This window comes from Benincasa hispida, chromosome 12, assembly GCF_027475165.1.
Source record: "Benincasa hispida cultivar pf3 chromosome 12, pf3_genome.v1.1, whole genome shotgun sequence".
Taxonomy (NCBI): Eukaryota; Viridiplantae; Streptophyta; class Magnoliopsida; order Cucurbitales; family Cucurbitaceae; genus Benincasa; species Benincasa hispida.
The window spans coordinates 75,453,455-75,472,663 of record NC_143489.1 but is presented as its reverse complement, the minus strand read 5'-3'; the positions used below and the strand labels follow the sequence as shown (position 1 = coordinate 75,472,663).

General features: G+C 29.0%; 1 long non-coding RNA gene and 1 other non-coding gene across 3 annotated transcripts; both read left to right on the top strand.

The window, feature by feature from the left end:
* Positions 1-7,031: 7,031 nt before the first annotated feature.
* LOC120092737 (uncharacterized) lies at positions 7,032-13,371 on the top strand. Of its 2 annotated transcripts, none has more exons than XR_016525100.1 (2): positions 7,032-7,498; positions 13,083-13,371. It is a non-coding gene; the product is annotated as an uncharacterized LOC120092737 (long non-coding RNA). The 2 variants fall into 2 exon arrangements; XR_005486136.2 differs by lacking the exon at positions 13,083-13,371 and adding an exon at positions 7,637-10,242.
* LOC120068689 (small nucleolar RNA snoR77) lies at positions 12,354-12,477 on the top strand. The gene has a single exon (XR_005479320.1). It is a non-coding gene; the product is annotated as a small nucleolar RNA snoR77 (small nucleolar RNA).
* Positions 13,372-19,209: the final 5,838 nt, after the last annotated feature.

Sequence of the window (19,209 nt, the reverse complement as noted above, 5' to 3'; positions counted from 1 at the left end):
AAAAAATAATTTTTAATTAATAAATAAAAATTTTATTATTTTTAAATAAGTTAACATATTTATTATTTATATTATATATACATTAGTTATTTATTTTTTTTATGTTCGTGTATTTTTCTATGATATAATCTGAAAATATTAATTGATTATTCATGTCAATATTAAATCCGTGTAAATATGAAAATATTGATAAAATTATCAATATCATTGATGGAAATTGAATAATATACTTAAAACAACAAATAAAAATGGCAATAAAAACGGTGGTGGTTTTGCTTATTATGTCATTTGTGACAACGTATTTATAAACTAGATCCTTTTCATTCCCCTCTACTTTTTTTTTCAGTTTGGAAAAAAAATCACTTTTATAATATTTTTATTTAGGAAATCAATTTTAACTTTAAAATCCCACATAGAAAATGCTTAAGTTTTTCAAAATAAATAAATAAACTAAATTAAACTAAACATTTGACACCATGGAAGAAATATTCTAAAAAATAGTCTCGTCCAATTATTAGAATTTTCATAATTAATTAAAATCTTAAAAAAAATTGGAAGTATAAACATTTAGGATAATCGTTTTAAATGATAAAAGTGCTTAAAATATTTTTTAGTGAAGCAAAATATCATTATCTATTAGTGATATACACTGATAGACATCTATAGTGACATTTTGCTATATTTGTAAATAAATTGACTCATTTTCTTATATTTGAAAATAATCCAATATTTAGAGTATTAATTAATTACACGTCATTTTTCTTGAAATTAATTTACTAATTAACCTAAGTAAAAATTGAACCTTTTCTTTTAATTCTAATTTTGCGGTGCTTTCAAAAGTTCTTTCATAATGTTAAAAATAATTTTGGTTGTATAATATATTAACAAACAAAAAATTCTTTCTTAAACGTATTAAAAAAAATTAAGTCTTATTTGATAATTATTTAAAAAAAAAAATTAAGCTTATTTTCTCTCAATTTCTTATCATAATTTGCATTTTTTTTAAATATAATGGTTGAATTCTTAGTCAAATTCAAAAAACAAAATAAGTTTTTAAAAGCTACATTTTTTAGTTTTCAAACTTTGGTTTGATTTTTGAAACCATTAGTAAAAAATAGATAACAAAGAAACAAATTTGAATGTGAAAATAATATCTATAGACTTAATTTTCAAAAATAAAAATTCAAAAATCAAATCGTAACCAAATGAGGTCTTAAAGTTCAAGAACTTCAAAAACTAAACATGTAATTTAATATAATATATATTAATTTTTTTTGTTCATAATATTAACTAATAACACATATAAAAAAAAAATTATTCATTGTCTATGGATAGAATTTTGATTGAGTTACCATTGTAGTTATAGTATTGTGCTTAGTTTTAATCATTAATTTGATTTTGTTTGCACAATTTTTTTAAATCTCCAAAATTTTCCACTATGTTAGTAACTTGAGAGTAGTTCTTGCTTTACCATATTTTTTTTCATAATTACTTTACGCAAGATATTAGAGTTGACATCTAAATGAAAATATATCACATGAGAACTTGATAACGTATATATGTAAAAAAAAATTGTTTTAAAAAAAGATAATTTAGATACTAATCAAATATTGACGTAATATGTGTATGTGTGTGTATATATATATATGATCTTCAATGAGTTGTGAACTCCTGGTCTATGAAGGCAACCTTTTGATGGATAAGAGCAGTCAGATTTATAGATTCAATATGCCTAAATTCGTCTGAATGGGGAGTTAGGAACTCAATTTCAAAGATGGAATTCACTCATCCCTTTTGTTAAGATAAGTAAATGAATTGCTTCCTTAAAATTTATTCCGAGTCTTGAACAATGAGGACCCTCACCCTCTCACTACCCAGGAAGGAGTCTAGTTAATAGTGAGACAATAACTAATTGTTCACTAGAGAGATATGTAACTACAGGGATAAAATGGTAATTTTGACCCAGTTGTACTTACAAGCAAATTGTGAATAGAGATGTCCACGGGACGGGGCGGGACCAGGGATGTCATTCCCTCATCCCATCCCCGCTCCCCATTTCATTCTCCATCCCCGTGAAATTCTCCACAGGGATCGGGGCGGGGATTTTCCGCAAGGAATTCACGGGGATCGGGTTCCTTGCGGAGAATTTTTCCCATTACCTTTATTTTTTTTGTAAAATGCCAATTAATTTAAATCACTAATGTGAGAAAAATTTAATTAAATAATTAACTTTATCACTAAATTGTTTATTATGGTTAGTTTTGGATGACAATTTGAATTTAAAGATAAATTACTCTAATTTTGGCCTACAAAAGCTAATTAATTTTTTTTAGTAGAAAGAAATAAATATAAATCAAATTATTCAGATATATAATCTAAATTTAAACATAAGTTAAACATATTCATTATCTTTCCCAATAAATAATCAAATTTGAAATTTAAATGTAATATTTATATAATGATAATAATAATAACATAACATTAGATAACTATACTAAATAAACAAAGCTAATCGGGGCGGGGCTGGGGCCAGGGGCGAGGACGGGGAATGCATTCCCCGTCCCCGTCCCCGTTTAATTCACAGGAATTTTTTTCCCCCACTCCTTCTCCCATTTCCCACCTAATCGAGAAATCCCCATCTCCGTGTAAAAATTGGACATCTCTAGTTGTGAAGGGTCAATACACTATTGATTCGTTATATCCCATTGACATAGGAATATATCTATAATATGAAGAGTGTAGTTTTTGATCTTTAGAGAAGTGACCGACCGTTAATCAATATTGATTAATTTAATTAAAAAATTTAATAAATTAATTTCGTATCATCGGCGTTTCAATGTGCAGTCTATGAGTAAATTCAAGCATTTATATTTTGATAAGGCACCCATATTGATTAATTCAAAAGTCAAATAGTTCAAATTCTCCATAAGAAATGGTGGGAAAAAACGACCAAAATTAACTTTTTATATGATTTTTATTTATTTGTGGATTTGATTTCTCTTTCTTATCTCAACTTTTTGACTGCCATGTGAAAAACAATGAAGCCATGGAAGGGTGGGAAAAGTAAAACGGTGTGATTTTGACCCACCCAAATTCAACAAGAAACCCTAAAGAAATTTAATCATAAAGGCTAGTCACAGGCTCACATTAACGAATGAAATAGGGAAAATGGAGTAGGAATAATAGTAGGAACAAAAAAGGATTAAAAATAGTAATTAATTAAGAATATCAATTCTAAATATAACCCACCAATTTTTCGGTTTTGCATTCATACTTAATTTTAAAAAATTTTAAAATATCTCATAAATCTTTCGTATTCATCATGTTTAATTAAGTCTCTAAATTTTACAAAATATTAAGTTATTATGATTTAAAACCATGGTATTACATTTTAAACGGAATTTTTTTATCAATATTTTCGATATTTTAATAGATTCAATGTCGACAAGAAGGACAAATCAATACTTTTATTATAATGTAAAAAATATCATGAAAGGTGAAAGAAAAATAAGCAGCTATTATAAGTAATAGACTTTTTAACTTGTTTAAGAAAGTGTAGAATATATATTTAGTAATTTAAATATTTTTTTAATTTATTTACTAATGTATTTTTTAAAATATATATATAGAGAGAAAGAGAGTCCAATACAAAAAAATGCATGTTGGGTCTTTGAAACAGCTCAAATGTCGCGTCGAGGTACTGTAGAAGAAAAAATTGCAAAATCTGATCCATTTATCGGTTTTCCATATAATTCTGCTTGTATTTTTTCATCGGTATTTTATAAAATTGAGGCTTCGACATTGACATTTTAAATCTTGTTTAAAGCTTTCAATTTTGTGTATCTAATAACTCCCTGCATTTTCAATTTTCTATCTAATACAAGTCTTTATAAAATAAAAAATAATAATAATTTATGAACCTACTTAATACAAAATTGAAAGTTAAGAGTTCTATAAGATATAATTTCTAAATTTTAAGGACATGAAGGAACATTTTTAACTTAATGTATACAGAGGAGTTGTTGTCAAATATACCAAAATGAGTCCATTTATTTACAAGTATAGCAAAATGTCATATATCAGTATCTTTTATTAACATTGATAGATGTCTATCAATGTCTATTATTGTCTGTCACTAATAGACAGTAACATTTTGCTATACATTTAAAGCAGTTACCATTTATGAAATTAAAATTAATAATTAGTTTAAATATTATTTTGGTTCTTGTCCTTTAAAGTTTAATCAATTTTAATTTTTGTACTTCCAAATTTCAATTTTAGTCAACGTACTTTTAATAAATCATAAAGTTAGTATCTAGAAGTTAAGTTTTATTTAAATTGGTTAAATAATAGAATAATTTCCTTGCAATAAAATATAATTTGTGAATATATTTTCAAAATTTATAGTAAAAATGTTAATAGATCACAATTATTTTTTTTTTTGGATAAATTTCATAATAAACTAGAAATAGATACTAAATTTAAATTGAACATTAAATGCATAGGAACTAAATTGATCGAACTCTAAAATACATGAATAAAAATGATGTTTTAACCTTAATAACCTAAAAAGTTAGATGCAATCAAAGTTTAAATTTTCAATGTCGATGAAAATATCAAGATGTTAAATTTATGAAAATATCGATAAAATATCGAATCTAATAGATATTCCTAAAAAAATTATAAAAACAAAAAAATAAGTTAAATTAGTAAATAAAGACTTTAAGAATTTTAAACAATTTAATATATTTATTATTTATTTTAATTATCGTTTAATATTTTTATGTTTCATGAACTTCTTTACGAAATAATATTTAAATATTGATATACCATCAATAATCAACTCATAAAAATATAGACAAGTGATGAAAATTTAATTAATAAACTTGTAATAGAAGAGAAATAAAAATGGGAAAAAGGGAAAGGGTAAAAAGTTTATATTTTGGAGAAAAAGTGGGCCCCAAAGACCCATCTGTCGGTCATGGCCTCGTATTCCTCGCTCTGTCCAAAAGTGACACGCCAGCCGAGGGCCCCTATTTTTCTATTTGAAGAGGCAACAAATCCTCTTATTTCTTTTTTTCCTCAATAAATTAATTCATTATATAAAATAATTTATTTATTTATTTTGTTTGAAATTTTGATGAAAAAAAGTACAAAAATATTAAATAGGTTTTCTGTTATCGGGCAGCTCAATGACTCACTCAACCACTCCTCTGACCCACTTCTACTTGTAACCTTCTTTCATTTTCAATGATTCCTCTTACAATTCTATTTTTTTTTATATATATATTATAAAATTATTTTTAAATATAGATAAATAAACCAAAATATTTATAAATATAATTATTATATGTGTCTATCTTTATTATGATAGACTAAATAGACATAGATGATAGTCTATCACGATCAATTACAAATAGATTGTGATATTTTACTGTCATTAATTTTTCTATATTGTGTTATTATTATTTTTAAGCATTAAATTATAATATATATCTCATAAATATTTTATATATTATGTTGGATTTCTTTCACTTCTTTAGCTTTTGGAGAAAAAGCTACTTTTTAAGCAATAAAATAGAAATAATGTTAGGCAGTAGAAAGAAAAACCCACCATTGGAATTTTCACTTTGACATTTTTTGTTCAATCACATGCAGAGCTATGTAAATCAATGGTTGACAGAGAAATCTATATACTTTATTTTTATATTTGGGTAACACCTTTTTTTCTTTTTTTACTTCCCTTATCACTTCAATTCAAAAACAGTGTGTGTGGAAGAAAAGTTAAAAAAAAAAAAATCAAAATGTAATAATTTAAGCCTTTTGATTTAATTGTAAGTTTCAAAATAGAAAGAACCATGTATTCAATTGTTTTTACTGTTTAGTATAATATTTTTGGATGAAGAATCAAACCTTTTATTTCAAGATCGAGCGTGCATATCAATTACTGTTGAGTTAAGTTCCCTTTGACTTTATTCAAACCTTTTAAACTTTTTTTTTTTCATTATTAATGATCTTCAGCCTTAGATTATGTGTTAGTTTCTTGGCCCATATATAAAAATAAGAAAAGAGTATTCGAAATATGTATAAAAAAATCAAATCCAAATTATGATAAGTTTCAGTCCTTAAATTTTGTGAGACTTCAAGATAATAAATCATTGAACTTTCAATATTGTGTATAATAAATTTATGACGTTTGAAAACGATGGAAAAATGTATTTTGATTATCAATTTTATATCTAATAGATTTAACTTTTTAAATGTTTTACATAAAAATCGTTGTTTCCATTATCCCTCCTTCGATTATGCCATTATCAATTGCAGGTAACTATCCAACGACAAATCCTAATTAATAAGAACCATTATCTATCAGGACCAAAAAAGGATAACCAATTTTACTTATCAAGAAAACTTTTCCATATGACTTTGACCAACAACTCGTTATGAGTAGGGGCATCGAAGTGTGCCTAACCTATACAATCGAGACTTGGATCAAAGAGTTTTCAAAAATAGAATAACAAGCTATTCCTCCAAAACTAAAGGATCCAATCCTTCGACACCCCATACAAGATTTTACAACTTATACCATTTCGATAAATCCATAAGGGTTGAGTACCCATATTTTCAAACATACAATACGGTTACATAAAATGCCTTAAAATCAAATCAATCTAACCCTAATATAAATAAATGAATTTACAATCTATTCCATACATTTTAAAGTTAAAAAGAAAAAAAATATTAAAAACTAATAATTTAAAGATCTATTAAACATATTTAAAAGTTCAATAACATTGCAACATTAAATAACCAAACTTCACAACGGAACCAAAAATCAAATATTTCAAAACTAACCCACTTAAGATTTTGGGGTGAGTAAATAATTAGAGTGAAAATTAGGGAAAGGGTTAAAAGATTAGTGGGTTAAATTTGAATAGAAATGGTTATTGTCCATTTCTCAGATACATGTACGAGGTGTTCACATCAAGGTCATCTGTTAAATCCAACGGTGTTGATGTGCAGAATTCACATAAAGAGAGAGAGAGAGAGATGGAAAAAAGAAAAAAAAAAGAAAAGAAAAAGAAAAATAGGGTTTTGTGAGAACATTTCTGGAAGTGAAAAAACCAGATTGTAGGGTCTAAATCTAACCCCAAAATTTTGTCTTTTTACACAATTTACCTTTGCAATTAAGCCCTCATTTCACTCTTCTTTTATAGACCCATCTCTTTAGCCATTTCATTCTCACTCTTCTTCTTTCTCCTTTTCTCTCTCTCTCAAAAAATTGAGCTTTTAGGGTTTTTGGCAATGAATAATTTAGCTTCAAGAGCTTTTTTTTTTGGCGAAGAGTTTGTTTTGTTTTGAGGGGAATGTTGTCTGGCTCGAGGACACTTTTCTTCGGTCTTTTGATTTTTGTGTTTATATTTAGTGTCGTCGGACCAGGCTTCATTCCCCCCAATTAATTCTATCGTCTCAAACAAATAACAACAACAACCACAAGGTTTGTGTTTGTGTTTGTGTTTTTTGTTTTGAATTTTTAATATATATATTTATTTCTATTTTTGGTAATGGATTTTATGAGAAGATAATGTTTCTATTGTATGTTGGAAGTGAATTTATTAAAGATGTGGTGCTGCAGATTGGTATAATGATGAAGCTTTTTGACTTAAGTTGGCCCTTTCTGTGGTTCAAAAGCTTTCTTCATCATGATTGGTTCTTTTCTCTTCTTAGATCTTGTAATGATTTCTTTTTTTTTCCCCTTCATCATTAGCTCATTCTTGTTTCTCTTATTTATTATTCATTTTTATTTTTTTTATTTAATTTTTCTATTGCTGATCTTCTTTCTTCTCTCCCCTCTTTTGTGCCTAATTTCAGATTTCTTCTTCTTCTTCATCTTTAATCAAACTTTTGAACAAATTTCTCTCTCTTCTTGCATGTCTCTTGGTGTTGATGAGTTGATTAGATCAATCAAATAAAAAAGTTGATGGGACTTAATTTCAATTAAATTACAATAATGGATGATCAAGTTGAGGGTTTTCCTTTTCTTTTTCTTTTTCTTTTTCTTTTTTCCTTTTCTTGAACATATATGTTTTAATGGGTATTAGAAATTATACCACAGATTTCTACATTTTCATCCTTGTAAACATTAGGGTTTTCTTTCAATCTTTCAAGGAATGGGTTCACATTATGTGTGGATGATGAGCAACCCTCTATCTAATTGTTACCCCTCCCCCCAAGTTTGATGTAAAGCTATTTATGACGACTCGTCTTGACTGTGACTGTCAAATATTAGAGCTTTCGATTTCATAGTAGTTAAATATTAATGATTCTTGTTGTGAGATTGGCTTATAAAACTTACTCTAAAAATGCATATATTCTCTCCTTGATCTCTTCTCGAAGTTCTATATATCTATAGCCAATTACTCTAACCTTCTTTAATTTTGTTCTTCCTTTCTGTAACCAAAAAATTTAAGTGGATGGATCAAGGGAAATGCTAACCCTTTTTTCTTTTTTAATAAATTATTGATACCCTAGATTCTCACATCCATGCTTATATAATAGCTTGTGATTTAACATGTTGACTATTGACATTTTAAATGAAAAGAAAAATAATTATTATTGGAGTTTGTACCCAAATCTTTTCATAGTATTATACTTCAAAGATTAAAAAAACTACTTAAAATTTGTAAATTAAGAAGAGTTTTGTTTTATTTTTTTCTATACATTGTCAGCTTTGAAGTTCGAAAGACATTTATTATAGAATTTCATTTTGGTTTATGTCCTAATTCTCTCTCTTTTTTTCAAAATTTGTTCAAGAGTAGAATAGTTTACATTTGGTAAGGTATAACTCACGGGAGCAAATTGTATTTTCATTGATTATTGGTAACATAAGATAAGATTTTCTTGGTGAAAAATATGTAATGATTTTCTTCAATTAAATAGATTAATTATTTTATATTTTGTATCGTTTTTTAGGGAATAATACGATATGTAAGTCAGTAGGTACATCAAAGAATCCTAACTAAGTTGGCATCTTTAGATCGTTCTTAATTTGATTATTTCCCTCTTTTTCTTATTATTGTAAAATTATGTCTAAACATTAAAAAATTTTACCACACACAAGTTTTCTAATTTCAGATCAATTTGAATATGAACATTGGATATTTAGTGGGTCAAAGTGAGTTTACAAATTTCAAATCAAGCCTTAACTGAATAATTAGAAGCACCCATCAAGATCAATTTGATGGTAAGAGTATAAGACTTAAGAAGGCTTTCATTTATCTAATTTTCTTCTAATTGTGCTGAGGGGAAATTATTGTAAATTAAGTTTTATTTTTGTTCTTATACTGTTTAATTTGAAAGTTTGCATTTGAAATGACTTTTGAAAGTTGTGATTGGAAGTGAAGCACTTTTGGAAAGAAAAATCCTTAATGGAAGCACTTTCTCTTATTGAAACTTAAAGCATTTCAAATTATTTTGTAAAGGAAATATTCAAAATTACTTTTTACTATGTAAATAAAACCAAATAATAATAAATAAATAAATAATTGCTTATAATTATAGTAGCTTGTGTAAAAGAAATGACTATTTTTAAATATAAAAAGTTGCTTAAAATATTTTCAAATATAGTAAAATGTTACTATCTATCAATGATAGACACTGAAAGATATCTATCAATATCTATCAATGATAGATAATATATAATAGTCTATCAATGTCTATCACTAATAGATAGACACTGATAGACAACAACATTTTGTTATATTTAAAAATATTTTCAGTAGTTTTGTCATTTAAAATAGTTACCCTAAAAGGAAACAAACATTCAAACCAACAACAATTAGTCAATTATAGGCTAAGAAAAAGAGAGTTGATTTTCACAAGTGTTGATATATTATTATTTTCTATTGTTTATTAATCTTGAGTGAAATTCAATCTATGATTGTCTCCTCTCAAATTTGTTAACACTATAACTTAATTGGTTAAGACATATAATAAAATACACTCGTTGATAGAATATATAAATAAGCATATTTTGAGCTTTGGTAAATTAATTTGATAGATGTGAGATACGATAGGATCATGACAACACCAAAGATCAACTTCTTCCTCAAATGTTAATTTGGTATCAGAGTTGGAAGGCTCAAATATGTTTAAAATATCGAAGTCTCAAGCTTATTTTTCTTTGTTACATGTATTTTTTTTCTATGAGAAATGCGATTTACACTTCACGTTAAAGTTGAATTACTGAAAACTTGAAAATATTGATAAAAATGTTGATATGTTGACAAAAAGTTAATACCCGCATGTCACAGTGGCCGACAACAGATCGATTGATCAAAATACTGCCGTTGTTGTAACCATTCCGGTACTCCTTTTATCTATTCAAATAGCACAATGTTGACCCATTTATCCATGGAACAAAAGTTAGAAACTCTTACCCTTTAACCAATTTCAAAGCCTAAACTGAAAACAATTTTGAGATGAAAATCAAAACATACAAGCAAATTAGGAAGGGGTGAGTTTTGAATGTTTGTTCTTTACCTAAAAGAAACCTCTCTTTAACTCAAGTTTCTTCCTATAACACTAAACCAAACTATCAATTCCCTTAAAGTTTTTGGATGTGCTTGTTTTTCTTCCTTCTTACCAAACTCATTATAAGTTTCAATTTCATTCAATTTTATTGAATGTATGTACTTTTTCTTGTCTATATCTTTCTAAATGTCATATTCTATGGAAATGAAATTTCCCTTCAAATATGTTTCCAATTTCTTCAATACAAATTCTTGTGGAAACCATAATAACATATGACTAAATCTGCCCACTCCTAGTATTTCTTTGTGCCTTGTTAGAAACATAAAAATGCTTCAATACACAACCAAGTCTTGTGCAAATAATTCCATGTCTTTGTGTAGATCCAAAATATTACAACTCCATGTGTGTAAGTGTTTCCATTAAAAAAGCTTCTCCAAATCAGATTAGTAATATACAACTTCACATACTCACCAAATGCAGACAAGGAGTAAGAAGAATGAAATATTCAAGCCCAAAGTTTGCAATTTCCTGCACTGCAAAAAAAAAAAAAAAAAAAAAAAAAAAAAAAAAAATTCAAGAACTTTAGTTCCTTATAGTTTCATTAGTAAAAAGTAGATCTTTCAACTGAAACATGCAATTACATCGGTCTTATAAAGGTACGACTGGTTGCTAAAGGATTTCCATCAAACACCAAAAGTCGATATTTTCAAGATCTCAAATTTAGTCCAGTCATCAACTCTTTCAACAATTTGAGTTATATTCAAAATGACTATCTCGCACAATTGGCACTTTTGCCAACTTGAACATTAAAAGTGCCTTCTTAAATTGTCGTTTATGGCCAGTTTGGATCATAAAAATTGTTTTATGGGTATAGATATTAAATATATGTATGAGATAATTAATGTCTGTGTTTGGATATGCAGGATAATTAATGTATGGAAGTTAAAATGTGTGTTCAATTTATCAATTTTGTATATAGAAACTAAAATTAAATAATTATTTAATTAAATACAAGATACAAATTATTGTAGTCATCAAATAAATTTAGCATTATTTAATCATAAAAATAAAATAAAAATAAATGAATGCTTTTATATTAAACTTTTACTCAACATAATTAATTAATTTAAATCAATTATTAAAAATAAATAAATCATTATAAATTAACTACAATATTGATATTCATCATCGTCATAATAATTTATATTAAATAGTTAAGATAGCATAAAATCTTAATTGTAGAGATATTAGATAAAATTTTCTAAGTCTATTAATATTTTATATTTATAATTGATTAAAATTAACAATAATGAGTAATTGATATTAATTTATTAATTAACTAATAAACAAGGATATTAAATGTCTGTCTGAAATCCCATAAGAAAAACCTGTGAAACAAACGGCGTCCTTAGAAGCAAAAGTTTACATGGGCTAACTTGAGGGATTTATTGATGAGTAGTCTCCTATCTTTCTTTGTTAGTTGAATCGTGTTCTCTGTATGGACTCTAAACAAGCTCCACAAATCTAGTATGATGGACTCAGAAAGGCCCTTAAACTATCAAAAAAATTAATTTTCAATAACAAATTTTTATCCATGCAAGAAAATTTTGTTGTTAAATGATAATCCACGACGACGCATTGAAAGACATGTTGCAGAATATCATCTTTAGCAACAAAATTTACATCAGCGTCACTAAAAAAATCTGTGATGCACAAACCAACGTCACTAAATATTAAAATTCTCTGGTAACATTTCTTAAAAGGTTATTTCAAAAAATAGAATTAAGTAAAAAAGAATTATCACGTCCTTTCAAATGCTTTTGCTCTTCCGATTTGCAATTTCATGCGAAAGGAAGACGTCAAATTGCTTGTACATCGAATGCTTATGCTCTTCAAATTTGCTGAGATTTCCTTTGAAGATGGTCTAGTAAACCCAAGAACATTTTCTTTTCAGTTTTACCGATTTCGAGTTGTGTTCTTGCTTGATTTCTATTTTAATATTTTTCTTTTCTTTATAATCTTAGATCATCTGGCTGATTAATAATCCTTAAACAAGATTATGCAGAAATTATTCATCGACTTTTTAGAATTAGTAGGTAGATTGAACACGGACTTTAGTGAAGGAGATAGCAAGTTTGATTGAGTTATATCCCCATATAGCGTAGTTTTGTATCAGTGATAACTATTAAATTGAATATTATTTGTTTAATTAATGAAATACTTTTATCAACGTTTACATATGTTGCAAAAAATACTCGCAATGACCATTAATCCTTATTCAGCAACAATCTTATATGTTGTTTAAACTTAATTTGTGTTATAGCGATAAAACATATAACACAAATAACAATAAAACATATGTTACTAAAAGTACACTTTTAATAACTCGTTAGCGTCAGTAAAAGTCATGTTTCAGCGGTGCGTAGTGGGTATGTCAGTAAAGCTTTCGACTATACGGCTATCGCGATATTCACAGTGACGCGCCTTTATGCATTGCTAATACTTTTAGCTTTTTTTTTACTTTTAACAACGTGCTATTTTTCTTGCAGTGTTACTTGGTTGGAACTTTTGTAACTCCAAGGCAGAGGCAGATATTCAATTCTTTTCTCAAGTCTAATTTCATATCTCTTTGTTGAATGTACTGTCTCGTTGTCAATAACCTATTGAGGAAAAGTAAGCATATAAATTTAAAAATAACAGATATAGATGGTAAAAGAAAAAGAAAAAAAGATGTAATGTTTAAACTATATTTAAGTTATTCAGCTTGACATGTGACAAGTGCTAGAAGAAATTAGGAAATTTGGAAATAAAACATGAAAGATGCATATGAGTTGTTTAGAGATTGAATAGTTTGATGTTTGGAGAATTAATTTTATGGGCCATTTCCTCCTCTGAATGGGAATTTATATATATTTTATTTAGTTTTGCATTGTTTGTCTATATCACTAAAAGTATTAGCATGTCCTCCGAATGATACTAAAAGAGAATTTTTAAGATCATTCATAAAATATCTTTACTTGCTTCAATATCGTACCCTTTATCATCCTCAAACTAATAGTCAAGTTGAAGTATATGATAGAGAAACAAAAGGATTCCTAGAGAATAATATTGTCATTCCAAATAGGTAGGATTGGTCTTTGGTCCTATAGAACTGCTTTTAAACATCTTCAAGAATGTCAATTTATAGGTTGGTCTTTGGGAAAGCTTATCATTTGCCCTTGGAGTTAGAACACAAAGCCTTTTGGGCATTAAAACATTTTTTTAACAATATATAAGAGGTAGATGAGATCAGTAGGCGTACGATGCACTCAAGTATCTGAATTAGGATGAGACATCCTTAGCACGATCATTGAGTATTGAAGCATTTGAATTTTCACTCCATAACTGCTAGAACAATACATTTTCTATACTTAAACAAATTGGATGAGGTAAGATATTTTTCTTATGAAAATACAAAGAGGTATAAGAAAAATAATGGAAAAGATTTACCGATTGTTATTATATTAGTTTCTTTGAATTTAGTTTCTTTGTAAAAACATTATCAATTTTATCATTATATATGAAAGTTTTTTATGTTTAGTGTTTTTGTGTCAAAATAAGGCTAATTGATTTTGAAAATTATATGTATAATGATAGGGTTCAAAGAAATAGCATTCTTTATATTATTATAGACGCATTGATGCTTCATTTAACAATCTGTTCATGATCGTATTCAATGATATTGGAATGGCAACCTTCGGTGGATAAAAGATAGGTACGATCGAATGGCGTCAGATGTCAGAATTGAATATGCAAAATAGAAAACTGTTATAGGCTAAGTCGTGGAGCTCGCTCTCTTTAAGACGTTTCTTGACTCTGTCCTTTTTGTGCAAGCAGTTCAACAATAATGGTCATGTCGTCTCCATGATAAAACAACTCCAATAAAATTATCTCGAATAGAACTGCACTGGAACCAATCGGAAAACTCATACCCTTCAAAAACTTAGATGCTCGGAAAACGCAACATGCAAAGAGAGAAGAAAAACAAGAGAGAAAGGAGGCCGTGAATTGTTTGTATTGTGTAAAACTGATGGAAGAGGGCGCTTTTTATAGGCCTCGAAGGCCAACGGTAACTCAAAACAGGAGGGGAGAAGAATGCACGCAGCCTCTGAACATACGTAAAACGGACGGGGAGAAAAGTTATTTTCCATTTCTTTATTTTTAAATAATAAAAAATAAAGAAATAATAATAAAAATAATTCAACACACACCCGCCTCATCCGACTGAATGGCGGTGCATGCGTGTGGGAAGGCCACTGTACTCACATTTACCTATCTTCCCACCCTTTCTAAAACATGGGTGCCCCTTGGGACCAAAACTCACAACTCAAGGTGGAAGTTTATAAAGAAGATTCCACTTTGTAATCTTAGCAATGTGGGATTCTAAAATATTTTTCTTTTCATTTATTTGAAGTTTTTCACCAACAATCCCTCACCTGAAAAACTTCTGAGAATACAAAAATATATTTTCCATCAAACAATATTAGTCTGTATAATCTGTGCATAAACAAAGGTGTCTTACAACTTGAACCTTTACATAGTGTAGATGATTCAGAATATACTAGAGTAACTCTTAGTTTTTTAACTCTATCTCTAACAACATCTCACACACAACATTATTAGGGTGTAGCGCAAAAGCCCGTGCTTTAAGGTCTAGCACGTGTATCCTAGTTTAGTGAACACTCTAGAGAGTTTTCCTAAAACTCCATAGGAAACGGGCCCCCACTTCCACATTCATATAGGTGAATCTATCAAGAATAATCCTATAGCTAGGTATTCCACTTGACATCAAGTATAGATCTCATTAGGAACTAAGTTCAACCTTCCTTATGTTTCAGGATATCATGCTCAGACTCTAGGTCATAGAGAGGGAATTCAGTATTCATTTTAGCATGATTCACTTCATATCACCTGTGATCAGTTATTACCTATTGAACTTGTTTCTTGGGATCTCCAGTCTTCAGATTGGGTTTTCCTCATAGTGATTTATCTCTCTATAGGCATGAGCCCCATCCTTTATAAGGTTTTGAAAACCTTCCCTCTGGCCAATCCTTTTGTTAAAGAATCTACCAAGTTTCAACAGTTCTTATGTGATCCACTTTAACTACACCAGTACTGAGGAAATCTCTAATAGTACTATGCTTATGACTTACTTTTCGTCTCTTTCTATTGTAATAAAGTATGACATACTTTTCGTCTCTTTCTTTTGTAATAACGGTTCTAAAATTTTGCGATTGCTGCAGTACTATCACAATGGATCAAAATGGCTGTTACCCGAATTTTCCCATAGGGCAATCTTTGATAGCAGACTTCTAAACCAACCTGCTTTTTCACTAGTTGTAGCTAGTGCTATCATTTTTTACTTCATCGTAGATTGGACTAAGATAGTCTGTTTCTTGGACTTTCAAGAGACAGTTCCACCTACTATATTGAAAATATAGCCACTAGTAGCCTTCGAATCATCTGAGAAAGAGTTCCAGTTAGCATCGGTAAATCCTTCTAGGACAGCGGAAAATTTCTGATAATGTAATTTTAGGTTCTGGGTTTTCTTCAATTACCTCATAACCCTTTCTATAGTAATCCAATGTTCCATACTAGGTTTGCTTGTAAACCTACAAAGTAATCCTATAACATAAGCTATATCAGACCTAGTGCAATTAGCAGCGTATCTAAGACTGCCTATGATGCTTGCATACTCCAATTGATTAATACTGCCACCAGTGTTCTTGGACAACTTAACACTAGGATCATAAGGAGTATATGCTGGTTTACATTTAAAGTAATTATATTTCTTTAGAATATTCTCTATATAATGAGATTGATCTAAAAAAATTTCCTTTTCAGACTTAGTTACTTTTATGCCTAAGATTACATCTCCTTCTCCTAATTCTTTCATATCAAAGTTTGCACTCAATAAAAATTTCACATAATTTATAACGTGCAAGTTTGATAAAAAAAAATTAACATAGCATCTACATACAAACATATAATAGTGCAAAGATTGTTTTCGAACTTGTAGTAGATGCATTTGTCACTTTCATTAACTTTGAAACCTTTAGACAGGATTAGGTTATCAAAATTTTCATGACATTGCTTAGGAGCATGTTTCAAGCCATAGAGAGATTTATTTAACTTACAAACCTTAGTCTCTTGACCATAGACTATGAAGCCTTTAGGTTGTTCCATGTAAATTTCTTCTTCAAGTTCATCGTTCAGGAACACAGTCTTTACATCCATTTGATGAACTACAAGGTTGTTTAGGACAACAAGAGAAAACAATATACGGATTGAGGTGATCCTAGTCACAGGGGAGAAGGTGTTAAGAAATCTATGTTTTCTCTTTGTCTGAAACCTTTAGCTACAAGTCTTGCTTTGAACTTGTCAACTGTTCCATCAGGTTTGAGTTTCTTCCTTAGGATCCATGTGCAACCTATTGTTTTGCAACCAGGAGGTAGGTCTAACAAATGCTAATCCTATTTAACTAAAGAGAGTCCATTTCATCATTTATAGCTTTTTGACATAAGTTGGCATCTACAAAGGACATGACTTCTTTTAGGTCTTTAGGATCTTCTTCTATGTTATAGGTCTGGAAGTCATTCCCAAAGTCCTTGATAGTTCTAGTTCTTTTGCTTCTCCTAAGCTTTGAGTCAACTACTTCATTAGAAGTTAGGCTTCTAACAAGTAGTGGACTAATAGAACTCAAGCCCCCACTGTTCCTATATTTACAAGGAAATCTATCCTTAAAGAAGGCAACATCATTTGACTCAATGGTCACTTGGTTTACTAGGTCATAGAACCTATAGGCTTTACTATTTACGGCATAACCTATAAAGACACACTCATAAGCTCTACTAGTAAGTTTTTTTTTTTTTTTTAGGGTCTGATATTCTTACAAAGGCTAGTCATCCCCAAGTTCTAAAGTATGACAAGTTAGGTTTCTTATTCTTAAGGACTTTGTAAGGTGAAGTTGGGTTTTTAGATTTTGGTATTCTATTTAGAACATAACACACGATAAGGATAATTTCATCCCACCAATAAAACATAGCTTCTGAATTAAGAAAAATAGTAACTACTAATTCAGATAGAGTTCTATTTTTTCTTTCTGATTTTTCATTTATTTTAGGAGAATATGGTGCAATCTTTCCATGTATTATTCCATGCGAGTTATAAAATTCGTTAAAACTACCTGAGTCAGACATAGTTCCCCTATCATTACGAAGTCTGTTAACCTTTCAGTTAAATTAGTTTTCTACTTCAGTCATAAAAAGTTTAAAAGCATAAAAAGCATCACTTTTATTTTTCAACAAATATATGAATGTGAAAACCAAACAATCATCAATAAAAGTGATAAAGCATCTTTTACTATTCCTAGTCAAGGCACCATCAAATTCACATAAGTCAGAATGAATTAAATTAAAGGCTTAGAGTCTCTAAGTACAGATTTATATGAAGTCTTAGTTATTTTAACCTGACTATAATATTTGCATTTATCAAAATCATTCATAGATAACTTAGGAATTGTTTTCAACCTAATCATGTTACAAATTTATCTTTTATTAACATGACAAAGTCTAGCATGCCAAACATTGAATGAACACAACATATACATAGAAAATTTCATTTTATTTAAGTCTAGGTTTAGTCTGAAAATGCTCTAAGTTGCATAACCCTTCCCTACGAATACATTATTCTTATTGAAGGCATATAAGTCTACCCCTATTTTCTAAGTGAAGCCGCCCTTATTAAGGAGATAGTATGAGACCTGATTCTTTCTTATCTTTGGAGTGTAGGACTTCCATTAAAGTGAGAGTCTTTCTGGAGGTAAATTTTAGCACCACCTCGTCGATTCCATTAACTTTCATTGAGTGGTGATCCCCCAATAGTATGTTTTTATTCTTATTTTTAGTATAAGATTTAAAGAGACTAAGGTCAAGACAGACATGGTGCATTGCGCTAATGTCTATCCACCATCCTTCAGAGCCACCAATCACATTTACTTCTATGATCATGGCTACTAATGACCCTTCTGTCAGGTTTGTCTTTTCAGCAGGATGACTTCTATTCCTACAGTTCCTAGTCATATGCCTAGGTTCGTTATAGTTAAAGCATAGGAACTATAGAGTAGTTTCTACTTCTTCTGATTGTTTTGGTTGATGGATCCATGATTCTGACCCTTCCTTTGGGTTCCCTTTTGCTTTTGGTCAGGTTTCACAGTAGCTGAGGTGAGCTTTTTTAGTACAATGTTTACCTTCTCCCTCTATTCCTGCTTCCGGGTTTCCTCTTTAATCCTCAAGCGGGTGATCAGACTCTCCAAGTAGAACTCCTTGGTTTTATGCCACAAGGTGTTCTTAAAGTCCTTCCACAATTGAGGCAATTTGTCAATAATGATAGCAATTTGAAATTGCTTATTCAGGGGCATACCTTCGCTTATAATTTCGTGGGCTATCTTCTATAATTCATGGGTTGAGCCTCCACAGATTTGTCATCCATCATTTGGAACTTCAAGTAATGGCTGATGGTGTACTTTTTGAGTCAACCTCCTCGGCATTGTATTTTTTCCGCAAGACATCCCATAATTCTTTTGCTGTTTTCATTATACTGTAATAATCATACAAATCATCAGTCAAACCGTTTAAA